At 33.7% G+C, this 23,733-nt stretch overlaps 1 long non-coding RNA gene across 1 annotated transcript; it reads right to left on the reverse strand.

Annotated features, from left to right (window-relative positions):
• Positions 1 to 13,942: 13,942 nt before the first annotated feature.
• LOC150031688 (uncharacterized) lies at positions 13,943 to 21,815 on the reverse strand. Its single transcript, XR_016525085.1, has 2 exons — positions 21,113 to 21,815; positions 13,943 to 14,866 (listed from the first exon to the last, which is right to left on the reverse strand). It is a non-coding gene; the product is annotated as an uncharacterized LOC150031688 (long non-coding RNA).
• Positions 21,816 to 23,733: the final 1,918 nt, after the last annotated feature.

The raw sequence follows: 23,733 nt of genomic DNA on the forward strand, positions 1-23,733 counted from the left end.
CACTCTCTGTTTTTTTTAAGAAAAAAAAACTCTCTAATTTTTTTTAAAAAAATAGAAGTAGACATATCACACTCTCTCTGTTGTTTGGAGACTTTGAGATGAAGAAGAAGAAGAAGAAGAAGAAAGTAACTTAAGCTTGGAAGAAGAAGAGACAATTCTGATTTTTTTTTAAGAAACCTTGAATGAAGGAAGAAGAAGAAAAAGAAGAAGAAAATAAGAGATGTTCTTTTTTTTTTTTTTTTTTTTTGAAGAAATTGTGAATGAATGATCAAAGAAGAAGAACAAGAAGAAGAAGAGAAGAGAAGTTTTGATTTATTTATTTATTTTTTTTGAAGAAACTGTGATTGAAGAAGGAAGAAGAATAAGAAGATTTGGTGAAGAAAGAAGAAGAGATAGAGGAAGAAGAAGAAGAAAAGACTTACTGAATTCTTAGAGATGGAACCGTGAAGAAGAAGCAACAAGCAAGCCGTCCAGTAAGATTTGATTTGTTGACATTGTAGTCGTCATTCATACATAATATAATGATGCCAAATTAGGTTAAAAAAAGTATCAATATATATATATATATATATATAATATTAAACAAAATTTCATTTGTGTTTAACTGTTTAAGTAATTATTTTTTTCTAAAACAAAGAAGTGATAGGCATACATAAGTGCGCCTCGATGCTTTGTGGAAGGCGCCAGAGGTCACACCTTCTCTCATGCGCCTCGCCTTTCTGAGGTGAGGCGCCACCATTTGAAAATCAAAATTCACATTGATTTGAAAATAAGAATCAGTGTATCCTGTAAGGATCAGATCCTTAGCACCATACATAAGCTTGTATAAGATGTTCTTAACAATAGTCAAATGATCATATCTAGGATTGAACTGAAATCTGTTGACTATTCCAACCACATAACATATGTCTGGGCGTGTACACAACATGGCATAAATCAAATTCCCAACTATTGATGCATAAGGAATTTGTTTCATAGTCTCAACTTGAAGTCTCTTAGGATATTGTTCCTTAGACAGATGAATTCCATGTCTAAAAGGTAACAAACCACTCTTGGAATTTTGCATCTTATATTTAGACAACATTTTATCAATATAAGATGTTTGAGATAAGGCTAACGTTCTATTCTTATGATTCCAAACTATTTGAATTCCAAGAACATATTGTGCATCTCCCAAATCTTTCATTGAAAATTGTGATGCTAGCCATCTCTTAACGTTAGCAAGAAATCCTACCCCATTCCCATGAGTAGGATATCATCAACATTAATACCAGAAAAGCTACAGTCTTATTTGACAATTTTCTTGTACACAAAAGGTTCATTAACGTTCTGTTCAAAGTCATAAGACTCGTTCACAGTGTCAAATCTTATATTCTAGGATCGAGATGTTTGTTTCAACCCATAAATGGATTTTTTAAGCTTGCAAACCTTTTGCTCTTGACCCTATTTAATAAACCTCTCTAGTTGAGACATATAGATACTCTCTTCAAGATAGCCTTCAAAAGGCTATCTTGACATCCATTTTCCATATTTCATAATCATAAAAGATAGCAATAGATAAGAGTATTCTAGTTGACTTAACCATGGCAATTGGATAGAAAGTTTCTTCATAGTCCACCCCCTCTCTTTGGGAAACCCTTTTGCCACGAGTCTAGCTTTGTAGGTCTATACCTTACCAGCTTGATCTCGTTTTCTCTTGTAAATCTATTTGCAACCAATAGATTTTACCTCATCTGATTGATGTACAAGTTCCCAGACTGAATTAAAGTATATAGACTCTATTTCGAGGTTCATAGCTTTTATCTACTAATCTTGATCTACCTCTTCCATTGCCTGTTTAAAGGTATGGTTAATGGATCCTCCAAGCCATCATCAAGTATGACAACTTGAGTTTATGGAAAACCCATGTAACGGCCAATCTGTTGAACAACCCTCCCACTAGTCAAGGCACCCTCAACCCTTGAGAAGGATATGACGGACCAGTTTGATCAACAACTCTTGTTGAAGGATCAGCCTAATCAACAACCCTTGTTGATTTGTTTGTAGTTTTTGTGGACATTTCTTTTAATACTAGCTTACTACGAGGTTGCTGGTTTCTTATGTGATACTCCTCTAAGAATGTTGCATTTGTCGATACAAATTCCTTATCCTCCTAAGGATCATTAAATAGACCACCTTCTATTTCTTTGGGGTATCTAAAAAATAGGCATACTTTTGAATAACGTTTCAGTTTCTTTGAGTTATGTACCAGTACATGTGCTAGACATCCCTAATCCTGAAGTGACATAAACTACCTTTACGCCTTCTCTATAACTCATAAGGTGTTTCTAAAACACTTTTCGAGGGAACCATGTTCAAAATCCTACAGTTTGTACTACATTTCCCATAATAAATTAGGCAACTGATCATAACTCATTAACGAACGAACCATGTTCAACAAGGTCCTATTTCTCCTTTCCACTACACCATTCTGTTGAGATATACCGATACTGTGAATTGAGACTGAATTCCATGTTCTATCAAATAGTCCTGGAATTTTAAGTCCATATACTCGCCATCTTAATCTAATGGAAGGATTTTAATCTTTTTACCTAATTGGTTCTCAACCTCTACCTTATACTCCTTGAACTTTTCAAGAATTCTGGACTGATGATGCATTAGGTAAATATAACCATATCTAGAATAATCATAAATAAAACTGATGAAATATTCATACCCTCCCCGTGCCTTAACATTCATTGGACCACAAAGATATGAATGCACGAGCTCTGAGGGTTCTTTGACTCTAAGACCTTTTCCCATAAAAGATCTTTTGATCATCTTACCCTCAAGACAAGACTCGCATGATGGTAGAGAGTTGTCTTCAAACTAATTTAGGAGTCCACTCTTAACCAATCTCCCAATCTTATTGAGATTTATGTGGCCAAGTCTTAAGTGTCAAAGATAGGCATTAAGAGAAATTTTTCGTTTTTTATTTTGAGTTTCAGCTGTTTTAAACATCTCTATATTTAAAATAGCTTTCGCTTCAATTGATTTTAACACATACAAGTTATTTCCTATGTTTGCAGAACATATTTTAATACTTTTTGAAATAATGAACACTTCATCAACTTCAAAAGAAACTTTATATTTTTGTTCTAGCAAACATGAGATAGATATTAAATTCCTCCTCATAACAGGAACATAATAAACATTTTCAGGTAAAATGAATCTATCTTCAATAAAAAACTTCACATCTCCCACTGCTTTAGCTGAGACAACTTCTCTAGTCTCTACCTTAAAGGTTGTCTCACCTTTTGTAAGTTACCTCCAGGAACTAGTTTCCTAAGCGAAAGCGCAAATATGATTAGCGACATCTAAATCCAATATTCAAGTTAACTTATCATTTTTCACTAAACATGTTTCAACAACTAATAAACCATATTTACTTTGTTATGCTTTCTTAGCTTCTTCATCTATGACATTCTTGTTTATTACTTTCAACATATCTAAAACATGTTTGTTAACAGAGGTTCTATCCTTTATGTCACAATTATAAACATTATCGAAAGTGTGCTTGACAGATTGTCCAAACAATGTTTGTATCGAATCCATGATTTCTTTGGCGGAAACCATGCTCTCGTATTTCTTATCTAGTATATCGGATATGCTTGCCAATATATACATTCAGTCCTTTTGATTTGCCTTAATCCATTTATCATAAGCATTCTAAATCTTTTGGTTTGCAGATAAGCTGGGAGTTAGAGGACATTTCTCTGTTAAACGAATTTTAAATCATCATCTATTAGTATTGCGTTTATATTTGTTTCCATGTTGAATATTTAAAATCGTTAAACTTATCGAAAGAGAGTGTTTGTTTAGAAGGATTCGACGTGTTAAAAATATAAACAAATTCTAATTAGTAAATTATTTTTTTAAACGCAATCAAATTTTAGCAAAAAGAAATAATGTACCCAGATTTCATTATTTATTTGCAATGATACTTTAGTGAGTCAGAATAGCAGTCAAATACTCCTTTACTGAAGCAAGACATTCTCAACTAAATACTAACTCTAAAATAACTCTTTATTCCCATAGTCATTTAGTTATCATTTTCAATCAAGAACCTACTAATACTTACTAAATTTGACACTTAGTCGAGGAAACCGTACATAGATTTCATAGATTTTCTACACTTACTAGCTTTAATCTTTAGCAAAAAGAAATCGCTTTTACTGTTTTTAGTTCTAAATCCCATTTTACAACCCTCCGAAGGGATAGTCACTGAAAAGACGACTAGCTAATGTCGCCTAAAAATGACAGTAGGCACAACATGGGAATCTCACGGTCCAACCTAATGGAGGAAACCGTAGGATGTGTTGACACACTTCCTTCTCCCACTTACTATGAACTACTTTCCCTATTTACTTTGTTGTTAACCCATGCAAACACTTTCCGAATAGAGCATTTGTAGTAAAAGCGACACGAAGCTGAGCAGGACTTCACGGTTTGAACTCTTAAGGACATAAGAGCTAAGAAAAAGTATATATTATTAATCTCCCACTAAAGTGTTCGATTTGTTTTTAGGTAAACATTTACTCAGGTATGTTCTGGCTAAAAAATAACTTAAGTCTAGGTGATTGTCTAAGTATAACATTTATATTTGGATTTAATCTACAATGTCTAAGTGATAAATCAATTTTATAACCTCACATCGCTCACACATGCTCATAAAATCGGGATAACAACACTCAAGAACCGACTAAAATCCCCAAGTAGCAGGTTTTCCGTAAACCGTCAAGTTAAATACCTCCAACTTTAGACATGATTTAGCCCAGGTGAGTTTGTAACCATAGTTTTACAAGATAACGACCTATTTTAACTAATCAAAACAAGTTATTATGTGTTAACCCGAAGTGAGCATGCATCTTATCTTTGTTATAGATTTTAAATGTCTAATTCATTTTATAACACTTATAAAACTATAGACATGCCTTTCCATAACAAACACCGAGCATTTTATAATTTAATACAACAAATTATATTATGATGGAACAAACACATGCACAACGGAAGAAATAACGGATCTAAAGTACTCTAGTTAGGTTAATTTCAAAGAATAAGCATACTATTAAAACAAATAAAAGGGGAAGAAGAAATACAATCTTTGTTGACTTAAATCTTCTCCAAAATAGCTCCAATATCCTCAAGAATGATTCGTAGAATACCACGAGAGCCTTTTCGACTATTCTCCAGCCTTAGAACGGGATGGTGGACTCCGATGAGTGATTAATTTGGAGAGGAAAAGGTTAAGACTTTGAGAGAAAATAATTATGAGATATCAATCTCATAAAAATCCACTTTGGCCAAGAGTATTAAAATTCATTGAACTCTTCCTTTTACAGACCATTTCAACATGCAACTTTGAGTTTGATGAGAATTTGACACTAAAAATTCACTAACTCAAAGTGGGATTAGTGGGGCAAGTATCTTCAAATGACGACAACACTTAGCAATGCAAAAGTTGACATTACCACTCACAAATGTTGGATCGTTCCATTAACTTGATCCAATGTCAAAGTTTGACTCTCAAAGTCTAAAGTCAACAATTTAACTTTCATTACATTTTTTACCTAGTCAACAATTTTGACTTTTTAATACAATTTTGACCAATTCCATTTAATTTCAAAATTAATTCTAACAATTAATTTTAAAATTAAATTAATATTAAATAATTAATTAAACAATTTAATTAATTTAATTTAATATTAAATCCAACAATAATACCAATCAATATGAATCTATATTCATAATCTTAGATTTAAATATCTTCTATTTTCTCTCTCTCTTTATGTTTAATTCACAATTAAACAATAGGTTAAGTATATCGTATATATTTAACGTTTTGCTCCAAAACACTGAATTTGAACATTTCAAATTCGTTCGTCACATTATTCTAAGCTTTAGTTCAATATGAGCTAGTAGGTGTTGGGTTGTATGTCCTAAAACTTGCAGTTTGTAAGGTTAAATATATTCTATTATCAATAAAGATGTTATTCGACATTACTTCAATAAAGTTATTGAATCTATAAATTGCATGTATAAAGTCTAAATCCAATAAACTAATATTGTTGGCTATTATATGAATACTTGAACTTTATATGGAGACATAAAAGTGGATCAAGTTTGAGTAAATAGTCAAAATGATTTATAGTACATGAATAAGGTTGGGTGCCTTATTCTGGTAACACTATTGGATGCGGCCCACTCTGTAATTGTTACAATTTGTTGTAAGGTGCTCCAAACGAAGTAATCCTGATTCGTTCATGTATTAACATGAGGAGTGAGGGCATCCTATGCAATGAGTTTGCGTAAGATCGGACAAAGAAATAAGTCACTCTTACTTTATAACGTTGTTTACTGTTTAAGACTAACTATTTCTCTTAGATGACCTAGGTAACTCGATCTTAATCCTGAGCTAACTATGAACTCCTGTTTATTCAGGATTTTCTTTAGATTTGCATAGGTGAGGGTTGGCTCAACAACGCCGACTCAATAAATCTCCCATTTCAGGGGTAAGACCGAGTTGATAGCTGGGGACATAAGGTGTAATAAGAAATTCACGTCTACCTGATTTAAGGATAGGAGAAAGGTTGCTCTTTTAAGTACTGAATCCAGGTCTTGAATAAAGGGCCCCCTCTCATTGGCCTGAAAGGGATCCGGTTTAGTGATTGGATCACAAACCAATTGTTCATTAGAGGATCAGTGGAACTTAAGAAGCAAGATGTAATATCAGGGGTAAAAAAGCATATTAACCCAGCCAGTATTACGAACAACCTGTGAAGAGTCGACTTACTGATTATGGTTAAATCAAGTGAACAAAAATATATCTACATTGAGGAGAGTGCAATTATCGAGCTATAATGGGGTGACTTGATAGTTAATGAATACTGATTAATTTGCTTTAAAAAGTTTTAGCCAATTAATTTTAAATCATTGTAGCTCATGATCTGTGGGTCCATAAGGTCCCTCTACTAGCTCAATATGAACACCTTGAATTAATAAATTGAGTGAATTTGGAATGATATCAATTTGAAATGTTCAAATTGAAATTAGGGTTTGAATTTGAATAAGTTCAAATTCAAATTAGGGTTTGTACAATTATATTCTATATAATTAATCAATGTTTAATTTAACGAAATTAAACAAAATTAGAGAGTTTATAATATTTAAATATATATTTAAATATTAATTACATGAATAGGATTCATGTTTTAAATTAGGTGTGTGATTAGTTTAATATTTGATATTAAATTATTATTTAATTAATTAAATATGTTTAATTAATTAAAATTAAATTAATTTCTCGTTTTATTTCAATTTTCAGAAATTGAAATTTTTATTTTAATTAATTTTGAATTAATTGAAATTAAAAACAAATTAAAGGCAAAATGAAAAATTGAAAATAGAAAGTAGAAACACCCCACTTTTGTGAAGTAGGAGGTGTTTCCTCTTCAATTACACACCTTGCCCATTGAATTTTAAGTGATTGAAGTGTCAATTGCTGAACTTCAATGCTTGCATGTGAATAATATAAAACCTCTTAAATTTGTAGATGTGATTAGAGTTTTTGTAATTGGAAAAGTTCTTGCTGCAGTGTTCTTCTTCATGACAAAAACCCACTCTTTTTCCTTCACAAATTCACTTTAATTTGGAGTTCCACCACTCAAATTCAAGATTGAGACTAGTAGAGAAGATCTCTTGGTGGTTCACTGTAGAATTGGAGCTAAAATCACGTGAAGAGCAGCTTGGAATTAGGAGAATTCATCAAAGGTATGTTGTTAAGAAACCGTCTTCTTAAATTTTTGTTTAAGCATGCTTTTAGAACTCAAATTAAATGTAATTAGAGTGCTTATTAATTCTATTTGCTTCTATTTCATGCTAGTAGATCGTATTAGTAGGGGGACCTCATGGACCTACAGATCATGGGGTCCAATGATCCGAGATTAACCAGCTAAACTTTTTAATAAAATTAACCATAATTCGTTAACTACCAGGTCACTCCACTAAAGCCTAGTAGTTACACTCCCCTCACTGTAGATATATTATGTCCACTCGATATAACCATGATTAGTAGGTCAACCCTTCACAGGTTGTTCGTAATAATAACGGGGTCAAAAGCTATTTTACTCCCGAGATTATCTTGCTCCTTAAGTCCCACTGATCCTCTAATGAACAATTGGTTTGTGATCCAATCACTAAACTGAGTCCCTCTCAAGCCAATGAGAGGATGGGACCCCTTATCCAAGACCCAAAGTCAGTACTTAAGTGAACAACCTCTCTTCTATTCCAAAAAGTGGGTAGGAGTGAATTTCGTCTTGCACCCAATGTTCTCAACTATCTACCCAATCTTAACCCTGAAATGGGAGGCTTATTGAGTCAGCGCTGTTAAGTCAACTCTTACCCATGCAAATCTAAGGATAATCTTGAATAAATAGAAGTTCATAGTTAGCTCAGGATTAAGGCCAAGTTACCTAGGTCATCACTTTGAAATAGTCAGTCTTAAATAGTAAACAACGTTATAAAGTAAGAGTGACTTATTTCTTGGTCCGATCTTATGCAAACTCATTGCATAGGACGCTTCCGCTCCTCATGTCAATACATGAACGAATCAAGATCACTTCGGTTATAGCACTTACTACAAATTGTAACAACTACAGAGTGGGCCGCATCTGGTATTGTTACCAGAATAAGGTACCCAGCCTTATTTGTATACTATAGACCATTTTGGCTATTTACTGAACTTGATGCACTCTTATGTCTCCACATAAAGTTCATGTATTCATATAATAGCCATAGATCTTTAGTTTATTGGATTTAGTCTTTACAAGTTCAATTCATATATTCAACAACAGTTTTATTGAATAAACGTCAATAACATCTTTATTGATAATAGAATATGTTTAACATTACAAACTGCGAGTTTTAGGACATATAACTCAACATATTAAACACATGAAACCCTAAATCATGCATACTATATATTATAACAAATTATAATATACTTTCAATGCATGATACATGCTTTTCTATGGTGGGATTTTAAGTCTACAGGGCATACATTATGCACATACAAGATTGAATATACATTCACAATGCATAAATAATTAAACATACACTGATATGAACCCGTTTTGGCATCTTAAGCAAGCAAACAAGCTAAATTATTAAATAATAATTTAAAAAAAGTATCTTAAACTGCTTCTAGACCATCCCAACCAACCCGAACCGGCTTCAAACAGCTCGAACTGGACATCCAAGGCAAGAAAAAGGGTTGAACCAATCAAAACTGGGCTAAACCGGACGTCCATGACCGGAATTGGCAACCCTCGAACCGAACCACATTGCGCGCGTGTCATCTGGGCTGGACAAAGAACAGTGTCGCGACGCTTCGAGGCAGAAGCTTCAACTCCAGTTTTCTACTATTGTGCTTGCTTCCAAATTTCTTCAATTACAACCTAATTGCAACTCTACTGACTCTAACAAATTTACAAACTTTTAATCACAAATTCAGGCCCAAATAGCCAATTATAACTTTCGCAACGGAATTGAAGAAAAATCTAATGTCAAAATTGAAAAACATCTATATCAGCACCCATTTCGTACAATTTATGAAAAACACTTGCCATAATTAAAACTAAAGTAAAATTGATTTTAATATTAGAATGAATTTTTATAAAATTCAAAATTTTAATTTTAAATAAAATTAATTCAAATATTTGACTTTAATTTTAAATAATTAACTAAACAATTTAATTGATTTATTACAATGATTTAATATCTAGTATTAAATTATTACCAATCAATTCCTCAATCATGAATCCCTATTCATGTATTTAATATTTAAATCATATTTAAATATTTTTTCAACTCTCTAATTTACATTTAATTCGATAATTAAATGTATAATTATATTGTATATAATTAATAATTCTGTTAATTCAAATTTGAACGTTTCAAAATTTCTCATCACATTATTCTAAGTTTTAGTCTTTTTATGAGCTAATAAGGGGACCTAATGGATCTACAGATCATGAGCTCCAACGATTCGAGATTAATTAAATAAACTCTTTTAGCCAAATTAACCAACATTCGTTAACTACCGGGTCACTCCACTAAAGCCCAGTAACTACATTCTCCTCACTTAGATATATTTTTGTCCATCTGATTTAACCATGTTCAGTAAGTTGATCCTTCACAGGTTGTTCGTATTTACACTCAAGTCAAAATTACTATTTTACCTCTGTAATACATCTTGCTCCTTAAGTCTCCCTAATTCACTAATGAATAATTGGTTTATGGTTCTAATAAACCGAGCTCCTTTCATTCATAGAGAGGGTGAAACCCCTTGTTAGACTAGGAATTAGTACTTAAGGAAACAACCTATCTGCTAACACTGATCTCGGGTAGGAGTAAATTTCATTTTGCAAGACTATGTTTTCAGCTATCAATTCGACCTTACCCCTAAAATGGGAAGCTTATTGAGCGGCAATGTTGAGCCACTGTCACCCATGCAGATTAAAGGATTATCCCAAATAAACAGGAGTTCATAGTTAGCTCATGATTAAGATCGAGTTATCTTGGGTCATCGAGTTGATATAGTCAGTTCTAACAGTAAACGGTGTTATAAAGAAAAGTGATTATTTCGTGGTCCAATCTTATGAAAACACCTTTTGCATAGGATGCCTCCATTCGCATATTTCCACATAAACGATTTCAGGATCACAACATTTGTATAAAATACAAAGCGGACCACATCTATAATATTCCTAGGATGAGATACCCAACCTTATCCTTATACTTATAGACTATTTTGGCTATATACTCAAAATTGATCCACTTTTATGTATCTCTATAAAGTTCAAGCATTCATGTTATAGCCAGGGGTTTGTTAGTTTATTTGATTTAGGCTATTACAAATGAAATTTACATGTTCAATAACAACTTGTGAGTTTTAGGACATACAACCCAACATAATATACTTGCAATGCATGCAACATGCTTATCTTATGGTGAGGTTTTAAATCTACATGACATACTTTATGCACAAACAAGATTTAATTTAATTAAAACATACATTCATAATGCATAATTAGTTAAAATACACTAAAGTGGACCGATTTTGGCATCGTAACAAAGCAAAAAGTTAAATTATTACAATAGTAATTTAGAAACAGCTCTGAACTGCTCCCGAACACTTCGAATCGGCCTGAATCGGTTGAAAAACTCTTGAATCGGACCTCCAAGCACCAAAACAGGCTGAACCAGAGCGCAATGCATTGAATCGGACCAAACTGGTCCAGCTAGACCGTTGTTTCTCGTGTGCACGTGTTTCTAGAAAAGTTGAAGAACTACGCCGCAATGCTATTGAAGGAGTATCGTGGTGCCGCTTGACATAAGTAGCAACCTGTTGCTATTCTTGCTGCACTTTGCTCCAAATTCTTCCAATTATGACCTAATTTCAACTCTAATGGCTCCAGCAAATTTACAGACCCTTCTTCACATATTAAAGCCCATAAACAAGGGGCCAATTACTACAATCACAACAAAATTGAAGATCAAACTTGATACCAAATCTGTAATATATCCACTTCAGCTACCACAACATTCATCACATGAATTAACACCCATCGAGCTAAAATTAATGCAAATTGAGTACTTAAAACATACTCTGATACCAATTGTTAGAGTTAACAATGCACATACAGAAGCAATTAGGATCTTAAGCATTCTAACCATATTAATTTTAGGATTAAAGCATGCATGTTTATATCAAGAAATTAGGGTTTGAGATACAACCTCTAAAGAATATCAAAATTTCAGCAATCTCTAATTTGAATCTAATCACGAACTTGGCGTGGACCATTGTTAGAGTCTTCCCCACTATTCTCTGACCTTAGAACGGATTGTGGAATCCAAATTGTGGTGAGCTTAAGGGAATTTTAGAGAGCAAGATTGTTTTGGAGTTAAGGGTTTAAAAACAATTTTTACACCAAAAACTCATATAAAAGAAGAAATTCTTCATAGCAATTTCTTCTATTTATAGAAGATAAACATGAAAAGTTAAATTGATGTGCACTTCACACCAAATTAATCACGACAAAGTTGGTTATGAGATGTTTAGGGTTAATGGAAAAAGTTAGAATTTTCCACTAAAATTTTCATTTTCAAAAAGAATTTCCTAAGTTCAATTTTTTAAATGAAAATTAATTTTAAATAAAACATTTCAAATAATTGATTTTAAATAAAATTATTTTCTTTTAAAATAATTTTAAATAAAATTAATTCTAATGATTAATTTTAAATAAAAAAAATTAAAAATTAATTAAATATTTTAATTAATAATATTAATGTAATATCAAATATTAAATAATAACCAACACCAATCCCGAACACGTAAATTTCTATTCATGTGTATAACATTTAAATCGTATTTAAATATTTTCAACTCTCCAATTTTTTTAATTCGACAATTAAACGTTTAATTATGTCGTATATAATTAATAATTTATTCCCTAAACCGAATTTGAACGTTTCAAATTCTCATTACTTTGTTCTAAGGTTTAGTTCAATATGAGCTAGTAGAGGGACCTAATGGACCTACAAATCATGAGCTCCAATGATCGAAGATTAGCTAACTATACTCTTTAACCTAATTAACCAACATTCGTTAACTATCGGGATACTCCATTAAAGCACAATAGTTGTACTCTCCTCATTGTAGATATATTTTTGTCCACTTGATTTAACCATGATTAGTAAGTCAATCCTTCACAGGTTGCGTAATTACAGCTGGGTCAAAATTACCATTTTACACCTGTAAATACATCTTGCTCCTTAAGTCCCACTGATCCTCTAATAAAAAATTGGTTTGTGGTCCACCCACTAAACTGAGTTCCTCTCGAACCAATGAGAGGGTGAGACCCCTTGTTCAAGACCTTAACTCAGCACTTAAGAGAACAACCTATCTACTATCCCTAGAATCGAGTAGGAGTGAATTCTATTTTTGTAGGATTGTCCCCAGCTATCTACCCGGTCTTACTCCTAAAATGGAAGGCTTATTGAGCCGGCGATGTTGAGACATTCTCACCCATGCAGACTAAAGGATAATCTCAAATAAACAAGAGTTCATAGTTAGCTCAAGATTAAGATCGAGTTACTTAGGTCATCAATTTAAAAAAGTTAGTCTTATCAGTAAACGGTGTTATAAAGTAAAAGTGACTATTTCATGGTGCGGTCCTATGCAAACTCATTGTATAGGACGCCCCCACTCGCATGTTTCCATATTCACAATTCAGGATCACATTGTTTGTATCAAATATAAAGTGGGCCACATCCATAGTGTCCCGAGGTTAAGGTACACAATCTTATCCCTACACTATAGACCGTTTTGGCTATTACTCGAACTTGATCTACTTTTATGTCTCCACATAAAGTTCAAGTATTCATGCTATAGCCAAGAGTTCTTCGTTTATTTGATTTAGGGTTAAAAGGTGCAATTCACATATTCAATAATATCTTTACTGAATAAACCTCAATAACAACTTTATTATAAAATCGAATATGTTTAAAGTTTACAATCCACGAGTTTTAGAACATATAACCCAACAGTACAAATGTGACATTAACTAATAATTTATCTCCTCAATGTTTTTAGATTAAAAGGAAGAAAACTCTTTTGTGTGATTTGTTCAAACCCTCAGCACGATTCAATCAAGCATGACTCGAGTACTTTTTTTTCTCTCTCATTTGTTAGCTTTTATTTTTTGTTTATTATTGTTTTTACATTAACTTCAGTTTTTGTTGTATGCTTTCATGTAGGTTGAACAAAATACTCCCCAAAATGTATATATAAACACCAATCAAGTAAGAGATCAAGGGAAGTTGGAAGGCCAAAGATAAATTAGTCACATCCATGAAGATCAACCTTGAGATTAATTGTGTATAAACTGCTAACATAGGAATATAATATGTTTTTGTGCAGATGATAAATATTTTTTGTTGATAAAATGTGGCTCAAGTTATTTGTTAGATGTATTAGAAGGTCTATTTTATGTATTGAACATATTTAGTACTTATATTTTGAATGAAATAGATGTGATCAGTTAAATATAGCTGTGAGAATGACTTGAATAGATATTGTTTCTGTTAACTGATGTGAGCAAAAACTGGAGCTTCCAATTACTTCTTGTTGTTGTCCCTAAAACAGAAATCAACTAAAAATCAGTTAGAACTGATTTAACCTTCTTGCAAACTCTCTTAAATGAATAGATAGCTCAGCATGTAACGTAAAAATAAGATATAGTGATATAACTGTAAGAAGAGTCATAGAAAACTTATCTTCTCTCGAAGAATAAAGAACACTCTGATGAACTTCCACAGTGGATGTAGGTGAAAATTGAACCACTATACATTTTCTTGTTCCTCTTCTTCTTCTCTACTCAGTTCTAGTTTTGCATGCTTGATTTACCATGGATTTGAACTTCAAAATACATCAGAAAACCAAGTTTATAAAAGGAGAATAAGGAGGAGGAAAGAGTTTCTGAAAAATGTTGAAGAGAAAGAGGAGAAAAGTGACAGCGCTCTTCATTTTGTCACTTCTGTAATCATTTTACAGATATCAAAGAGATTTTTTACACCACATGGGAAAGAGAGGAAACGTGGCACATTAACCATCATCCATTTTAATTTTTTTTAGACCGAGCTGGTAGAATGGGCTTCTTTAATAAAGAAAGAATTGAGGGCCCATTTATTAACCATTGGTATCAGAACCTTGGCTAAAGTATCCAAGACACTCCAAGAAAGTTGCAAGAAACGCTCCAAGAACCTGTCAAAGAACCTTTGTTTCATCAAGACTCATTCAAGAAGTAAGTGATGTCTTGAAAAAGGTATGAAATAGAGAAATTTAATGGTTCGAATGATTTTGCACTATGATCCAAGAAAATTCAGGTTATTCTCACAGCACAAAAGACTTTCAATGCCTCAGAAGATCCTAAAATGCTGCCTGATACATTGATAGATGAATAGAAACAAGAAATGGAAGATACAACCTTCACAACACTTATTCTAAACATCACTGATACGGTATTAAGGTAGGTGATCAATGAATCAACAACTCATGGTGTCAGGGAGAAATTGAAGCTACTCTATGACAAAAAGGACCTACCTAATAAGATCTTTATTCGTGAGAAATTATTTTCATTTAAGATGAACCCATCAAAGTCTCTGGATGAGAACCTATATGAATTCAAGAAACTTACTAATAGTTTCATTCCAGGAGAGGAAACACTTGGGGTAGAAAGTGAGGCTGCAATCATCATTAACTCAATACATGAAGCTTATAAAGAAGTGAAGTCAGCTTTAAAATATGGCAGAGACAATGTGACAATGGACTTAGTGATTAATACTCTAAGGTGTAAAGAATTTAAGCTAAAAATAAAGAATAAGACAGGAGGAGTTGAATCTCTCTACTCAAAAGGGAAGAACTTCACTAGAGGGAGTCATTTTTGTTGAGATTGGTGTCCTAATTCTCCCAGAGTCTCGTTATTTGTAATTATACACATTGTTTTATGAATAAAATAATTGTTATTTCATTCTGGCATTTACTCATATCCAATAAAAAAAGCTCCATGGTTATCTTACATAAACTTAAACATGTATATGTGATATACAAGTGAATCATGCCTTAAGTGATAACCTAAATAGGTCTGTAGTATAATGATTATGGTGGGATACCTGATCCTGGTGACACTACGGATACGACTCGCTTTGTAGAGGTTTATACGTGTTGTAAACTACTACAGATGATAAATCCTGACCATTCATGTGGATATATGCGAGCGGAGGTGTCCTATACAAAGAGTTTGTATAAGACCGAACCACAAATAGCCTCTATATATAATACTATTGATACTGGAGACTTACATCTCACCTAAACTACCATAGGTGACACGACCTTAATCTTGAGTGTTTTGGGAACTCCTGCCTTTGAGGGTGATTCTTTGATTAGTATGGGTGAGAGTGACCTGATGTCACTCAACATGCCTACTTTTTTGGGGACTTGTCTAATTTGGGAGTTGGGAACTCAATTACACAAGATGGAATTCACTCCTTCCCCGAAGCAGGGGTAAATAGAGAGATTGCTCTCTTAAGGGTTGATTCTGGGACTTGAACATAGTGGCCACAACTTCTCTTTGGAAGAGAGGACTCAGTCATAGTAGGACTATGACTTATATTCATTAGAGGATTCAGTGGTACTTGAGTTAGATGTAACTACAGGGGCATAACGGTTATTGGTCAAGTTGTACTTATAAGCGATCTGTGAAGGGTTGTCGCACTATTGATTAGTTAAGATTGACACATAATATATATGTGGTAAGGAGAATTTAGTTGTCGGTCTTTAGTAGAGTGCCTGGTAGTTAACGGATGGTGGATCCCATGACTAAAGAGTTTAGTAAGTTATTCACATACCGTTGGAACTTCGAGCTACAGGTCCATAGCCCCTTGGTAGCTCAATGGATTTAAGTTGAACATCAGTTTTTGGTGTTGATTTAAAATGTTCAAATTGACAAGAGGTAATTCGATTATATATCATATGATCAATATAATGTATGAAATACATCTAATGGAAGATTAATGTAAATGAAATTTACATTAAGTGCCATGGAATAGAAAAAGAGTTATGGTTTGTATGTTTCATGAGATGAAATATTAAAACTATAAGTTATAAATATATTATGGTAAGTTAGTTATCATTTATATTTATAATAATATTAATTATTAGATAATTATCTATTTTTCTCTAATAACCAATTGAGTGGGAGGTTATTGGTAGTTTCATGATAACCGTGAGATAAAAAGGAAAAATGTTTTCCTATTTTAGGAAGGTTGATTGATGTTGATTTTGAGATTTCCAATCTCAAAAAATACTCATGGATAGTGGTCGAGTAAATAAGATTTACTAAGTGACAGCTTGGAGTTAGCTAAATGATCGTGGAGTGTTCTTAGGTGATAAACACTCAACTAAACAATGAGCTAAACTATCGTAAAGCTTTTGCTAGACGATCGCATAACTTTTCCTAAATGATTGGGCATCGACCTATACAATAGATTCTTCTATCTCCCACTTTCTTAATCGTTTATACGATTGTGTTTCCTCCCATTTTCTGCTTCAAACCAAGTACACAGAGCCCACCCTCTGAATTTTCACACCGAGAATACCAAGGTAACCTTCTTGGTGGTGTCATACTCAATTCAACACTGTCGAGGTTTTGTGGAGGTCATTCATGGTGTTCGAGGTGTTCGTGACCTTGGCGATCGCTTAGTTTAGCGGTGTTCATGCTGTGTAACGATCGTGTTGGATGAACGTTCGTGTGTTGTTGTGTTGCTGTGTTCGAGCGTTCGTGGTCAAGGAACTCGAAGCTGAATTTACAAATGTGTGTTGATTCTTGTCCTTGATTTTTTGTATAGTATGCTGTAATTTATGTATTTCACATAATTATATGTTTCTGTTTGTGATTCTAATTATAATTTTCATATACGATTAAAATTTGAAATGATCCTTCCACTGCTCATGGAAATCCTCGTGTTCGATTTCCTTCAGTTTTGAGAAAACTCACAAGAAGCATCAGGATAAACCCCCCTTAAAGTGCTTTATTTTCCACAAAGAGGGGCACTTCAAGAGGAATTGTCCTGAGAAGGGAAAACCCTATAGAAGAAACTCAAGAAAGCATAGAGATAGTGGTAGAAATGAAACAAACAGAGACTATGAATGAAATGACAATAAAAGGCCAAGAGATTATGGTAGAGGTAATGTTTCAGTGGGTGAAGTTCCTATGAATACACTAAAATCCTAACAGTAACTCATTTGAAACCCATGGGATATAAGACTGAGGAAAAGGGAGATTGGGTCATGGACTCAAGGTATACCTATCGTATGACTTCCAAAAGAGAACGGTTTGTGAGTTACAAATCATGGGAATGAGGCTCAGTCTACATGGGGGATGATCATGACTGTAAAGTTGTGAGAATTGGCTCAGTATGCCTAAAATTAGAAGATAATAGATAAATACTTCTAAGGGAGGTAAGACATGTACCTAAACTTAGAAGGAACCTAATCTCTCTGGGATTGCTAGCTGACCAAGATTGTTACTACACTGGTAACAAAGAAAATTTACATGTGAAGAGGGCTAGAAAGACAATTCTACTTGGAGTAAGGATGAATGGCCTATACTACTTGAAATTATGTCATTTCCTAATGTTACTTTAGTATCCCAAGATAGTAAGACAGAAGGCATTGAACTATGGCATAAGAGATTCTCACACATTAGTGAATAGGGTTTGAATTTACAAACAAAACAGGGGCTGATTCAACCTAAAGGCTCAAAGAGGCTAAGCTTTTGTGAGCATTGCGTCTATGACAAAGCTAAGAGAGTCAAATTCACAAAACGGATCCATACATCAAAGGATAAACTCAATTATATATATGCTGACTTATGGGGACCAGCTAGAATTCCTTTATGGAGTGACTCAAGGTACTTCCTATCTCTAGTAGATGACTACTCTAGAAAAGTTTGGACCTATTTGCTGAAATAAAAAAATCAAGCCTTTGATAAATTTAAATAATGGGTTGCAAAAGTTGAAAATCAAACTGAAAAAATAGTAAAAACTTCAAGAACAGAGAATGGTCTTAAGTTTATAAATAATATGTTCACTAATTTTTGTAATGAGCATGGCATATTCAGACACACAACAGTTACCTACACACCTCAGTAAAATGAGGTAGCTGAAAGGATGAACAGAACTCATATGGAAAGGGTGAGGTGTATGCTATCAGAAGCTAACCTCAAAGAAGTATTTTGGGCAGATGCCTTAGCAACAACCACCTACACTATTAACAGAAGCCTCTGTACTTCTATTGACATGAAAACACCTGAGGAAATGTGGACATGTGTACCTCCAGATCTATCAAACCTAAAAGACTTTGGGTGCACAACATATGTACATATAAGGTAGAGAAAACTTCACCTAGGGCTCTAAAGTGCATTTTATAGGGTATCCTGAGGGAACTAAATGCTACAAGCTCCGGGACTTCAGTTCTAGTCAGAGAATTGTGAGTAGAGACAGTTTTCAGAGAAGATGAAATGTTTTCAATATTAGAGAAAGGCAAACAACCAGCTGAAGGAGTTTTAAATGAGAACTCCACTACCTTCAAGGTGAAGCTCTTACCTAGAACTGAAAATGCATCATCAGAGAATGGTGTCCAGAATTTCCAAGCTATTGAAATAGAAGTAAGTGAACAAATAGCTCAAGACCAAGCCACCCAGCCTGAGAACCTAGCTGACTATACTTTGACAAGAAAGAAGAAGAGAGATCAAGCCCCCAGCCAGATACTCAAATACTGATTATGTATCAAACTTTGCTAACATTGCAGAAAGCCCACTTGATTGAGAACCTCAAAGCTTTAAAGAAGCTATGACAAAAAAAGAAAAGAATAAGTGGATGCAAGCCATGGAAGCTAAAATGAGTTTTTTAAGGAAGAACAACACTTGGGACTTAATGAATCTACCTCCAAACAAAAAAATCCATCCCCTGCCAATGGATTTTCAAAAGAAAACTAGCTGATAACAACTTAGAGAGGATAAAGTTCAAAGCTAGGCTAGTTGCTAAGGGCTTTAGGTAGAAAAAAGCGCTGGACTACATTGAAATTTTCTCACCAATAGTCAAACATACTTCAATCAGATTGCTACTTGCAATAGTGGCCTGCCAGAACTATGAACTTGAACAGATGGAAGTAGCTACAGCTTTCCTACATGGAAAGTTAGATGAAGAAATCTATATGCATCAACGCAGGGGTTTTGAACTGGCAGACAAAGAAAATCTAGTCTGCAAATTAAATAGGTTCTTGTATGGCCTCAAACAAGCTTCTAGATGCTGGTATAAACGGTTTGATGATTACATGAACAAGATCAACTTCACTAGAAGTCAGTATGATGCTTGTGTGTTCTTTAGAAAAGCTAAAGATGGAAGCCTGATTTATCTACTACTCTATGTAGATTATATTCTTATTGCAGGGAGAGATATTGGAGAAGTAAATCAGATTAAAGAACAACTAAGTTCTAAATTTGAGATGAAAGACCTAGGACCAGCTAAAAGAATCTTAAGCATGATCATTGAGAGAAGAAGACCCCAAGGAGAACTCTTTGTCTCCCAAAGTGACTACACTAAAAGAATCCTAACTAAGTTCAACATGTTGAATACTAAGTCAGTTGGCACACCCCTGGCACAACACTTCAAGCTATTCAGAAGATATTCAGAAAATGAACAAAGTTCCCTACTCAAGTGCAACAGGCAATTTAATGTATTTGATGGTTTGTACAAGACCAGACTTAGCTCACAGCTCAAGTTTGATCAGTAGATACATGAGCAATTCAGGAAAAGCCCACTGGGAAGAAACTGAATAGGTCTTTCATTACTTAGTTGGAAGTATGAACAGAGGTCTACTCTATAAGTCCCTTAATTCCACTAAGCTAGTACTCAAAGGCTATGTGGACTCAAATTTTGCAGGCGACCTAGACAGAAGAAGGTCTCTTATAGGGTTTACCTTCCTATTTGGAGGTAATGTGATCAGTTGGAAGTCAAATTTACAGTCAGTGGTTGCCCTTTCAACCACTAAAGCATAGTGCATAGCTACCTCAGAGGTTGTTAAAGAAGCTCTATGGTTCCAGGGGTTAGCTACTGAATTAGGCTATGAACAACTACAAGTAGAACTATTTTGTGACAATCAAAGTGCTATTCACCTAACTAAGAATCAACAATTTCATGATAGATCCAAGCACATAGATGTAAAACTATGTTTTGTTAGAGACATAATTGAAAAGGCACAATAGCAGTCACAAAGGTCAGTTCAGAAGAAAATGCAACAGATTTTTTAACCAAGGCAATAACAAAAAACTAAGTTCGAACACCGTTTAAATCTACTAAAAGTAGTAGATGAAGCTAAAAACTAAAAATATCTGAAGAAGAAGAAGCATCAGAGATCATTTTGTCTCAAGGTGGAGATTTGTTAACTGACGTGCGCCAAGATTGAAACTTCCAATTACTTGTTTCAGTTGTCCCTGAAACAGAAATCAACTAAAAATTAGTTAGAACCGAATTAACCTTCTTGTAAACTCTCTTGAATGAATAAATAGCTCAACATGTAAAGTAAAATAAGATATAGTGATATAATTGTAAGAAGAGTCATAGAAAACTTATCTTCCCTTAAAGAATAAAGAACACTCTGATGAGCTTCCACATTGGATGTAGGTTAAAACCGAACCACTATACATTTTCTTGCTCCTCTTCTTCTTCTCTACTCAGTTCTAGTTTTGCATGCTCGATTTACCATGGATTTGAACTTCAAAATCCATCAGAAAACCAAGTTTACAAAAGGAGAATGAGGAGGAGGAGAGGGTTTATGAAAAACGTTGAAGAGAAATAGGAGAAAAGTAACAGAGTTCTTCATTTTGTCACTTCTGTAATCATTTTACATATATCAAAGAGATTTTTTATACTGCATGGGAAAGAGAGGAAATGTGGCACATTAACCATCATCCATTTTAATTTTCTTTTTAGACCGAGCTGGTAGAATGGGCATCTTCAATAAAGAAAGCATTGAGGGCCCATTTATTAACAGTTTCAATAACTATACTTTACCTATTAAATAGACAAAGATTATTTAATAATGTGGTTTCATTTGCAAATCAAGTCAACAAAAAATAGCCACATTTTTTTTATTATCTTTTTAAAGTTTAATGATTTTTTTTAAGAAAAAAATTATCATGTAATGTAAAATTATGTTCATTTATTCAATTTTAAATCTTCAAATTTACCAAGTTAAAATAATAATAGTTTTCTTCAATTGGGGGGGGGGGGGCGGTGGGTGTTGGGGGTTATGAATAATTGGTTTGAAAATTGGGGTCAAAACCGGCTGATTTATAGGGTTTAGAAGGGTTAGTTAAGTGTTCAAACGTGTGAATTAACAGTTTTTAAACAGAAGGTGTAAATTGATGCAATCCTAAAATTTGGGGATATAAATTGATATAAATTTGAAAGTTTGGGGTTCAAATTGATACAACTAATAGTTTAGGGTTTAAATTGATACAATCCCCAAAGTTGAGGGGTATAAATTGATATTTGCTCTTAAATTTATCTAGAGTTTGATCTTTGGTTTTCAAAAAATAGACCCAATATTTTCTAGAAAAATCATCAATAAGGGATAGAAAGTACCTTGAGCCATTTAGTGATTGTATTTGTGTAGATCCCAAAGATCAGAATGGTTGTAGTCTAGAATGTCATTTGTTGTGTGTTCAGCTTTAAAGAAAGCTTGTCTAGTGACTTTCCCAATTATGCAATACTCACATAAGCTTTGTTGTTCACATGAGCCTTTAGGTAGCAGCTCTTGATTTGATAGGATCTTTAGGCCTTTACTACTTAAGTGTAATAGCTTTCTGTACCAAAGATCTCCTTTTGTGAGTGTTGAATTGGAAACTATTAGAGTTGGTTGATATCTCTGGACAGCTTTGATTAGGCAAAGACAATTAGTCTTCACTCCAACAAGTATTGTTCTGTCATCTTTCTTAACTTCAAACTTACCTCCAAATCTATGATACTTACGCCCAATAGTGTCTAACATCCCTAGAGATATCAAATTTATTTTAAGTGTGGGCACATGTCTTACATTCTTCAAAAGAGTGACTCTCCCATCTTTGAATTACAATGAGACATAACATATTCCCACTATTTCACAGGTATTATCATTACCCATGTAGGCACGACCTCCATTCTAGCTCTTGTATGTAATGAACCAGTACTTTGAAGGTGTCATATGGAATGTACATCTAGAATCTGATACCCAATTTTGATTTTCATCAAAGTGTTCACTATCAAGAGTGTGCTGTGAGGTGGACGGGGCATCTGCAAAGATATAACTTCCCTGTTCTACCATTGATGTGTCAGCCTTAGGTTCCTTAAACTCTTCTGCTTGTTTCTCCTTTTGTTTCTTCTGTTTGTTTTTTTTTAAAGAAAAAATAGTCTTTCTTTATGTGGCCTATCTTGTGACAGAAATTACACTTGAGTTTACTCTTATCTTTTTTATTCTACCATCTTTCCAATTACTCTGTATATCCCCTTTGAGAACAACCATTCACCATTGTTTTGTCTTTATTTTGAGCTAGAATTTCTAACTCCTTGGTCTTGATTGTTGAAGTTAGCATCTGTAGTGATCTTCTCTCTTCCATATTTGAGAGCCACCTTAACCTCTTTATATTCTTTTGGAAGTGAGTTTAATAAGATGAATGATTCGTTTTCATCACCTATCTTGTCACCTAAGCTCTTGAATTCAGTGGATAGCTTCTTGAATTCACTTAGATTATCACTTCGGGATTTGTTTGAATCCATTTTGTATGTAAAAAAAACTTTTCTTTAAGGTACACCCGATAAGGTAAATCCCTTGAGAGGTACAATTCATCTAGCTTCACCCATATTTCATATGTTGTTTCTTTTTCTATTATTTCTGTAAGCACATTATCACTTAAATTCAAAAGAATTGTACCGTAGGCTGCACTCCCTATTTCTTCTCTTTCTTCTTTGGTCACTGATTGAGATAGTTTGGTTGGGTTTGTGATGGCTTTTAGAGCCTTCTGCTGGCCAAGA

This window comes from Benincasa hispida, chromosome 12, assembly GCF_027475165.1.
Source record: "Benincasa hispida cultivar pf3 chromosome 12, pf3_genome.v1.1, whole genome shotgun sequence".
Classification (NCBI taxonomy): domain Eukaryota; kingdom Viridiplantae; phylum Streptophyta; class Magnoliopsida; order Cucurbitales; family Cucurbitaceae; genus Benincasa; species Benincasa hispida.